At 38.5% G+C, this 7,871-nt stretch overlaps 1 pseudogene; it reads left to right on the top strand.

Moving 5' to 3' along the window:
• Positions 1-2,477: 2,477 nt before the first annotated feature.
• On the top strand, positions 2,478-3,682 carry LOC113574773 (annotated as a pseudogene).
• The last annotated feature ends 4,189 nt before the right edge of the window (positions 3,683-7,871 follow it).

Genomic DNA, 7,871 nt, shown 5'->3' with positions numbered 1-7,871 from the left:
CCAGTTTAGAAGAGTTTCCTCAGGGAAAGGAAGGTGTGTATAAACTGCTGAGTGAATGTCACCGCATCTGTACTTTGCTTCTAGAGCTTGCGTGGAAGTAAACTGAAACAAACAATTTATTCATCTGATCATTCCTTGTTTCAAAGGTGATTCAAAACATGACTTTACACAGGGGGATAAAATGAGAGAAAATGAGCATAGGGACTACAATGTTGTGAGGAGCATGTTGACCTGCAGTTGTGTCATATCTTGGGCCCTGCTTAAATTCTGTGAACTTACCACCTAGCTAAAATTTATTTGTTGAGTTTTTATTTTGATTTGCCACCAGAGAAAGCAAATCCCCTGGCACTGCTGGTACACAGGCATCTTGTCATAGATCTCTTGTGATATAACTATGACCAGATCCCAGGTAAGCACCATAAGCCTGCCTGGCTTGACCAGTGCTGCAGGGTGGAGTAGCCTGCAGCACAAGACATGAGTAGGCAGAGTGAAGGATCAGATAACCCATTTTACAGTACTCGGTGTGTTCTCAAGTGCAATTGCAAGATCCCCATTGCCAGTGTGAGCCTTGGGAACCGCCAAGAGGGTTCTGTATCTGTGTGTTCCCTCAGGGTCAGCCCACCAGTTCCTGTGTCTGTGCCGCAAGCCTGTACTGTCATGATTGGCTATTCCCTAGCATCTTTGTTGTCATGGTCTCTCTGTCTTATGTGTTTGTTTTGTTTCTGTGTTTTGTTTTCTGCGCCCATAATTTGTATCACCTGTGTCTTGTTCTTATTAGTTCTTATAAGTACACGTAATTCTTATTAGTACATGTATTTAAACCCTGTCTTTTTCCCTGTTGTCTTTGCTGGTTATTGTGTTAATCAAAGCCACTGTGTATTATTCCTAGCCACCTAGTTGTTATTCCAAGACTTGTGTCTTCTTTTCCTGTTTCTTATTGCTTGTGGTAGTTATTTGTTCTTATTGTTGCTTTGTCTTTGTTATAGCCTGCTTCCTCTTTTGTCATATTGTGTTTTGCTTCTGAAACACAGGACCTAAAGACAGAATTGGTTAGTTAGAGAGATAGAGGAGCATAGATGAGCGATACAGAGAAAGGTATAAAGCATGATTATTATACATCATGTATGTTAATATAACAGTATTGATAATTAAAATAATCTTCCTCTAGCTGTTATACTTGAGATGAGGAGGTAGTCACTAAGTAATACACGTATAAAGGTTAACATGCAAACACTAGAATGATATGGTTAATGCATGGATATAATGACTTCAAGACTGACTGAAACTAGACATAAGAAAACAGATAGAGTGGATTTCATACAGTTCAGTGATGATAGCTTAGATAGACTTAAATTGCATGTTGAACCTGTTATGTACATAACAATACATTGTTGGCCATTACATGGTTACCTTATTAAAAAGGAAAAAAAAAACAATGAAAATTATATTCTGTACATAATCATCATCTTGTTGCATTGCTCGCAAGAAGGTCTTTCACAAAGGAAACATCAAATTACAGTATTCCTTCTAGAATATGGTCTTTATACATTTTTCTTGATCTAAGTATTTCAAGTTGTGAAGTCATCCCTAAATTCCACATGAGATGTTTTATGATTTCATTGCCCCTCAGTTCAAGTCTGTCGTCGTAAAGTTTGTGCCATGTGTCCTGCTGGGGTAATAAACCTTCCTTGAAGAGACAAGGGAAGGGAGTGCCCTTTTAGCCGAGCCAAAAGAGTTCTGGTATTTGTAAATTAGGCCTCTCAGAGTGGGTGTTATGAGTTGTCGCAGGGTTGAAGGTCCGGTCAGTCAGTAGGGCCACCCTATATTTCAGAGCATAAGAAGACCTTATGCAAGGGGTGTCGGAGTTACCTTAGGGATAAACTGCAGATGTAGGACTGGGGACTGCAGCTTCCACTACACCATTATCATCCTGTTTTTTCATCCAGGGAGCAGTGATGAAGTATTTGACTTCTAGAAAATAGACACAAATATTTTAAGAAAACAACACGGGGTCTAGGACAGAGCCCTGAGGTACCCCACAGGCACTTATTGCTGAAAGGAGGAAAATTACTTAAAAAGTTTAAAAATGTTCTGTTTTCCAAGTAGGAAGCAAACTATATTGATGAACAGTGCAAACACAGCACTAAGGTCCAGGAGAACTAAAACAGCATTTTCCAGAGTTAACAGTTAAGATTAAATCAAGATTGGATTGGATTTAGATAGTGGTCTAAAATGATTGAAAAACAATGTGTGTGGGCTGAATGACTGCATGTTCAATTCATGATGGAACAACACTCTGCTATTGATTATGGATAAAATACTAGGACCAACTGATTGTGGCATATCTTTACATGGCATGGCAGGAGGTGCACAGAATGGCAGGAGGTGCACATATAGATTACAAGTGTTAGACAGACTGGTCTATGAGCATCACCATACCAAACCTCAAGAATAAGGGGGACCCAATGGGATGTTCCAACTATGGGCCAATACACCTGCTCTCACACACCATGAAAATTTTCAAACGCATTCTCAACCAACGCTTATACAACATCGTCCAGATCAGCATTAATCATTGCAGCTTTGGGAAAGGCTGTGGAACAACCGATGCGATCTTTGCAGGCCACCAGTTGATGGAGAAGCACTGTGAGAAAAACAGGCCACCATACGCTGCCTTTCTCAACTTAGAGAAGGCCCTCAATCACAAATGCCATCATCTTATTTGGTATGCAATCCGCGACCATGGCGTGCCTGAAGAACTCATCAGCTGGGTCAAATTCCTTTATACAATACCAGCAGTCGAGGGACGTGCACAGCTGGAACATCCAGAAGCTTCCCAGTGATTGTTGGTATTCACCAGGGCCCTGTACCGTCACCGCTGCTGTTCATTCATGTCATGGACACCATAACACCGGATCTGCAGGGCAGTGTGCACTGGATGCTGATTTACACCACCGGCATCATGCTCCCAACCACCACCCGAGAGGAGCTGCAGCACAAGGTGAAAGCCTGGAGTGGCCATCTGAGCCAGTTCGGCCTATACCTCAACACCGCGAAGACTGACTATTTGGAAATGATTCCCAGCGTGGCAACAATCTGTAGAAAACGGACAGATTTTGGTACCTTGGCTCCAACCTACAGACCGATGGCGGCATCAACAGTGAGGTACGGGCGAGAGTCAACGCAACATGGCTGTGGTGGAAGGAAGTTACTGGCATCCTGTGTGATAAGAGAATTCCCACGTGCCTGAACTCACAAATCTACCAGACTGTGGTCAGGTTCATTGCACTCTATGGATCAGAATGTTGGCCAGCAACGAGAGTGGCCGAGTGACATCTCCATGCCATGGAGATGTGCATGGCTCGCTGGATGCTGGCTGTATACTTCCTCTACCATATTACCAAGGATATGATCCAATGACAATTTGGCATTAAGCCCGTTGAGGCAAACGTGAGGGACACCTGCGATGGTTTGGCCATGTTTGACGGATACTGCTGCCAGCATCGCCTACCATCTTGAGGTTAATGGCCACAGACCGCGCAGACGACCGAAGCAAAGATGGCAAGGCGCAATTAATGCGAATCTGAAGGCTGCACACTTGCACCCAGATGACACGTTAGATCGAGTGAAGTGGTGTTCAAAGATCCAAACAGCTGACCCTGCACAGACGCGACAACACTAGAAGAAGAAGAAGAGAAAGAAGCAGAAGTTATTGACATGATTAAATATTTAGGTAAGGCACCGACATTGGATTTAACCAAGTAAGAAAAGCAGAGCATTTTGGAGGGACAGAGTGGGCATTTGTTGAAATGTTAATATTTACTCTTAAATAGTCAATTTTGCAAATAAAGAATCTCATAAAATCCACTGTAGCCTCAGGAGTGGCTCTAACAATAACAACAATGCTGACTGTATAAAACTGAATTTTGGGTCTATGGGAATCTTTGGCTATTAGAAAAATATTTAGCTGTAGAAGTATTTACAGTATGTTGAAAATTAAAGATCTGAGAATGAAGAATTGCCATTTGTGAATGCCAATATTTAACTGAAGTTGACCCTTAAACATGGAAATTGTGCATTTAATATTAATGGACATTGTAGTATTTACAACAATTTGTTGTAAATATTTACAACAAAAGCATTTGTTTTACTGCTTTCTTTTCCAACGTCAAGAAACTAAAGGTGTTCAAGTAAATAAAATGTAGTAAGAAAATAAGAATATAAATACTTAATCAATAACAGCATGCTGCACCAAGTAGTGAAGCCTTTCACACAAACTTGTTCACCCTCCCTGAAAGAGTTCATGGCCCCTCACCACTTGGAATAAAGCTCCTAAGAAAACCACAGTAATTGCAACGATTACCATCATTCCCAAACCTCTTAACCTAAAAGCATATGTGTCTGTACTACATGTATTATTCATTATGTTCATATTCCCCACAATATCACCTTTTATTCAAAGGTACTCTATGCTTTAATACAAGTTTGATGTGAATGTTTTACAGATAAGTAATAATAAGCACTGCACAAACATTTGGTATTGTTTGGGTTGTGGGCTTTTAAATAAAATGTTAAACATTTTATCAGTGTATTTGAATGCATAAAGGCAGCACTGTCTGTGTGTGTGTGTGTGTGTGTGTGTGTGTGTGTGTGTGTGTGTGTGTGTGTGTGTGTCTCCCACAGAAATCACTAAACACATGCTAGCTGCATGTTGTGGGGTTGTTGGTCTTCAGATGTACGTGTTTCTCTTATGTGTAACAGAGCCAGGGGAAAGGTATGTTTATGCTAGCCTGCTACTTACTCTACTTCTGCCATCAGTAGAGCTCAGGCTGCTGTGGTGGTTTCAGTGATATCAGGAAGTATTATATTTATCAGAAGGACTGAGGCCATCAAGTGATAATTGAGACCTGTGAAACACTAAACCAGGTTTACAGCTCACTTATCTGTGGTTCAGATGTTCAGATTGTTAGAGGGATGTAGAAGTGTGCTGTGCTGTGTTTGCACTCTTTTGTTTGTTTTAAATTAATATGATTATTTATGTGAATCAATTTTTTCTACATGCCTGCTTGCTGATGAAAAAATGGAATTCATAGGTATAACACAAATATGTGGAGGTAAAACAGTAACTAGTTTGATATAATTTTAATGATACTAAATAAATGAGTCAATTGTATAAAATGGGAATCACTACACAAGCCTTGGTCACTTTATGCCATTGATTTCAGTGAGAATCTTCCTGTAACTGCATTATTTACTCATATGTACTACTCACCTGGTCTTCCCAAAAAAAATTTTAAAAGGTTGGATTTTCTATATCTATTCTCAAAGTGGAACTATTTAGAACTTAGCTATTTTCTTTCTGTGCCACACTCCTCTTACAGCATGGACTTTTTTTTTTGATACCTCATATCAACAAACCATACATTTATATCTTGTTCTCATATCATACAGTATAAGTATAAGCCTTCCCATGATATAAGCAGCAAAATGCCTTGCAGGTCCACCTCTATGTTACCATAACTATGGCTTCATATTTAACTAAAGGCTAAATCACAAGGTGTTTCTTTAAAACTAAAGGTCTGAAGGTTGAATCAGAGGTGGCATATCTCCATTATACAGTATCTTTTTTTTTGTTTGTTTCTTCAGTTGCTTAAGCCAATTTGCAGCAACACCACATCTTCAGTGTATCTACGTGTTATGATTTTACAGAATAAGCTGAAACAATCTGCATTATTTAGGAAAGATACTTTTGCTTTATGAACCATGAAACGTTGTGAAATTTCTAAGTGAAATGCTGATCGTCTTTCTTTGAAGAGTGACGAAATGCAGTTGTATTTCTATGGCAGTCTTAACCTGACCAACATTTTTGCTTCTGAAATTTGTGTAATGTCATGCTTGTCAGCACATTTTGGAGAGTTTCTTTCATTCAGAACAATAGCAATATTTCAGATTTAAAGTCAGCTGTTTTTTTCTGGAATAGTGTTTAAGCAACTGAAAAAAATCTCTAATAAGAATTGCTTTTGTTCCATGAGCACAATTCCTCTAAATGATGAATGTATGCTGGAGCATTTCATCTCTTCATCTCCTTCAGCTAAAATTACATATAGCATTATAGGTTAGCACACTTCAGCACTGGGGCTTTCTTTTACCTCACTCCAGCTCTTGTCAGCATTAGATTTATTTTCTTGTTTGTTTGTTTGTTTGTTTGTTTTTCCCTTATTTGCCTATGGGAACGCATATGTTTGCTTGTGTTAGAGTTGCACTTGTGTCAGAATGACAACAACACTAAGAGCAAATGAGAAGCTCTGACTGATGATGCTCACCGATGCTCTGTGGTACACTACCTCATTAAAAATCAATTGATTAATGTCTGTTCTAGGCCATCATGGTATACAGTAGCAGTACTTTCATGATACTTTCATGATATACCTTCATATCTGCACAGCAGTTTTTGTCAGACATCCCTATATCTCCAGCCCTGCCAAAAAATACACCAGTGTAATATTTTTCAGAATGTGCCATTTAACAACCAGGGGCTCTATTTTTGTGCATACAGCATAAGGCATAAGTCAGGTGGGTGTGGCAGAAATGTTGTTTGCTAGTTTCATAACTGGAACAGAGGCACTAATCTGGCACAGAAAAACAGGTTGGGTTAGACTGAAAACGTGTGATTTAACAGGTGTGATTCAACAGGTGTGATTAGGCTTACCACCGCAATACGCAATATCTCTTATTCACTTTAATAGCCGAGCATGAGCCAGTGACACAGTGCAGTGACATTTGGCAAAAAAAAATATTTTTTTTTAATTTAGAATAATATATTTTTTAAATGTACAGATGAGGAAACAGGCATACTGTAATAATAATAATAATAATAATAATAATAATAATAATAATAATAATAATAATAATTTCCTCTTTTAATAATAGTTATTATTGTAAACAGCCATAATACAATAATAATGACCTTTTGATTTAATACGGTCCTTCAAAAATAAAATTGTTACAATAATGGCAGCATCTAGCTGTGCGAATCAATTTAATCCTCATGTTAAAATCACCACCAAGTTTCTTTTTATTAATCAGGCTCATTTGAGAATAGCTTATTTGCAGACCTGACTATTTTGACTTTGTTATATAGCTAGCAGATTCTAAACTGCTGCCTAACAGTGGTAACTTGGTGGTGGGGCTTGAACTGGCAACCTTCTGATTACTAGTCAAGCACCTTAACCACTGCCCCCTGCAATACTAGGTATAAAGTTACATATGGTTGATATTTAGCTGTTCAGCTCTTAGTTTATGTATTATTATGTGTACCAGGGTGTATTTGGTAGCTTTTAGAACCATACACAGATCAGTCCACTGACAGTGCAATCCACCTTATGTGAATATATACTGTATGTGAATATATATACGTACATTAACTCCAGCTGGAATCAATCAATGACAAGAATAAACTATGATTACCCAATCTTCACACACTGTGGTATCATGTCCTTGACTGTGTCAAAGATAAAATTCATGTCATGTTGTGATATCAGACATTTTGTAGCTTACATGACTACAGAGCACATAGTTGTATGCATCGAGTGACTTGTAGGCACTTGTTTCTCTTTAAGTGTAATCTTAAATGCTATCTAGGCACTAGTCACATAAGCATAGATATCAAACTAAGCAAAATCAGCAAGTGCTGAGTTCTTTTGCACTTATGCTTTGCATCTGAATAAAACTCTAATGTAAAATCTGATTGAGTGAATGAGTTAGAAATGTGAATGAGTTAGAAAAATACTGCCAACATAAAAGTAAATATGAAGTACTGTACATAAGTATTGTTCAGTTAAGTGCCAAATGTCTGTTCAACTAAATGTAAA

This window comes from Electrophorus electricus, chromosome 10 (genome assembly GCF_013358815.1).
Source record: "Electrophorus electricus isolate fEleEle1 chromosome 10, fEleEle1.pri, whole genome shotgun sequence".
NCBI lineage: Eukaryota > Metazoa > Chordata > Actinopteri > Gymnotiformes > Gymnotidae > Electrophorus > Electrophorus electricus.
Note: the sequence above shows the minus strand (reverse complement) of the source record. Positions and strands in the feature narration are given on the sequence as shown.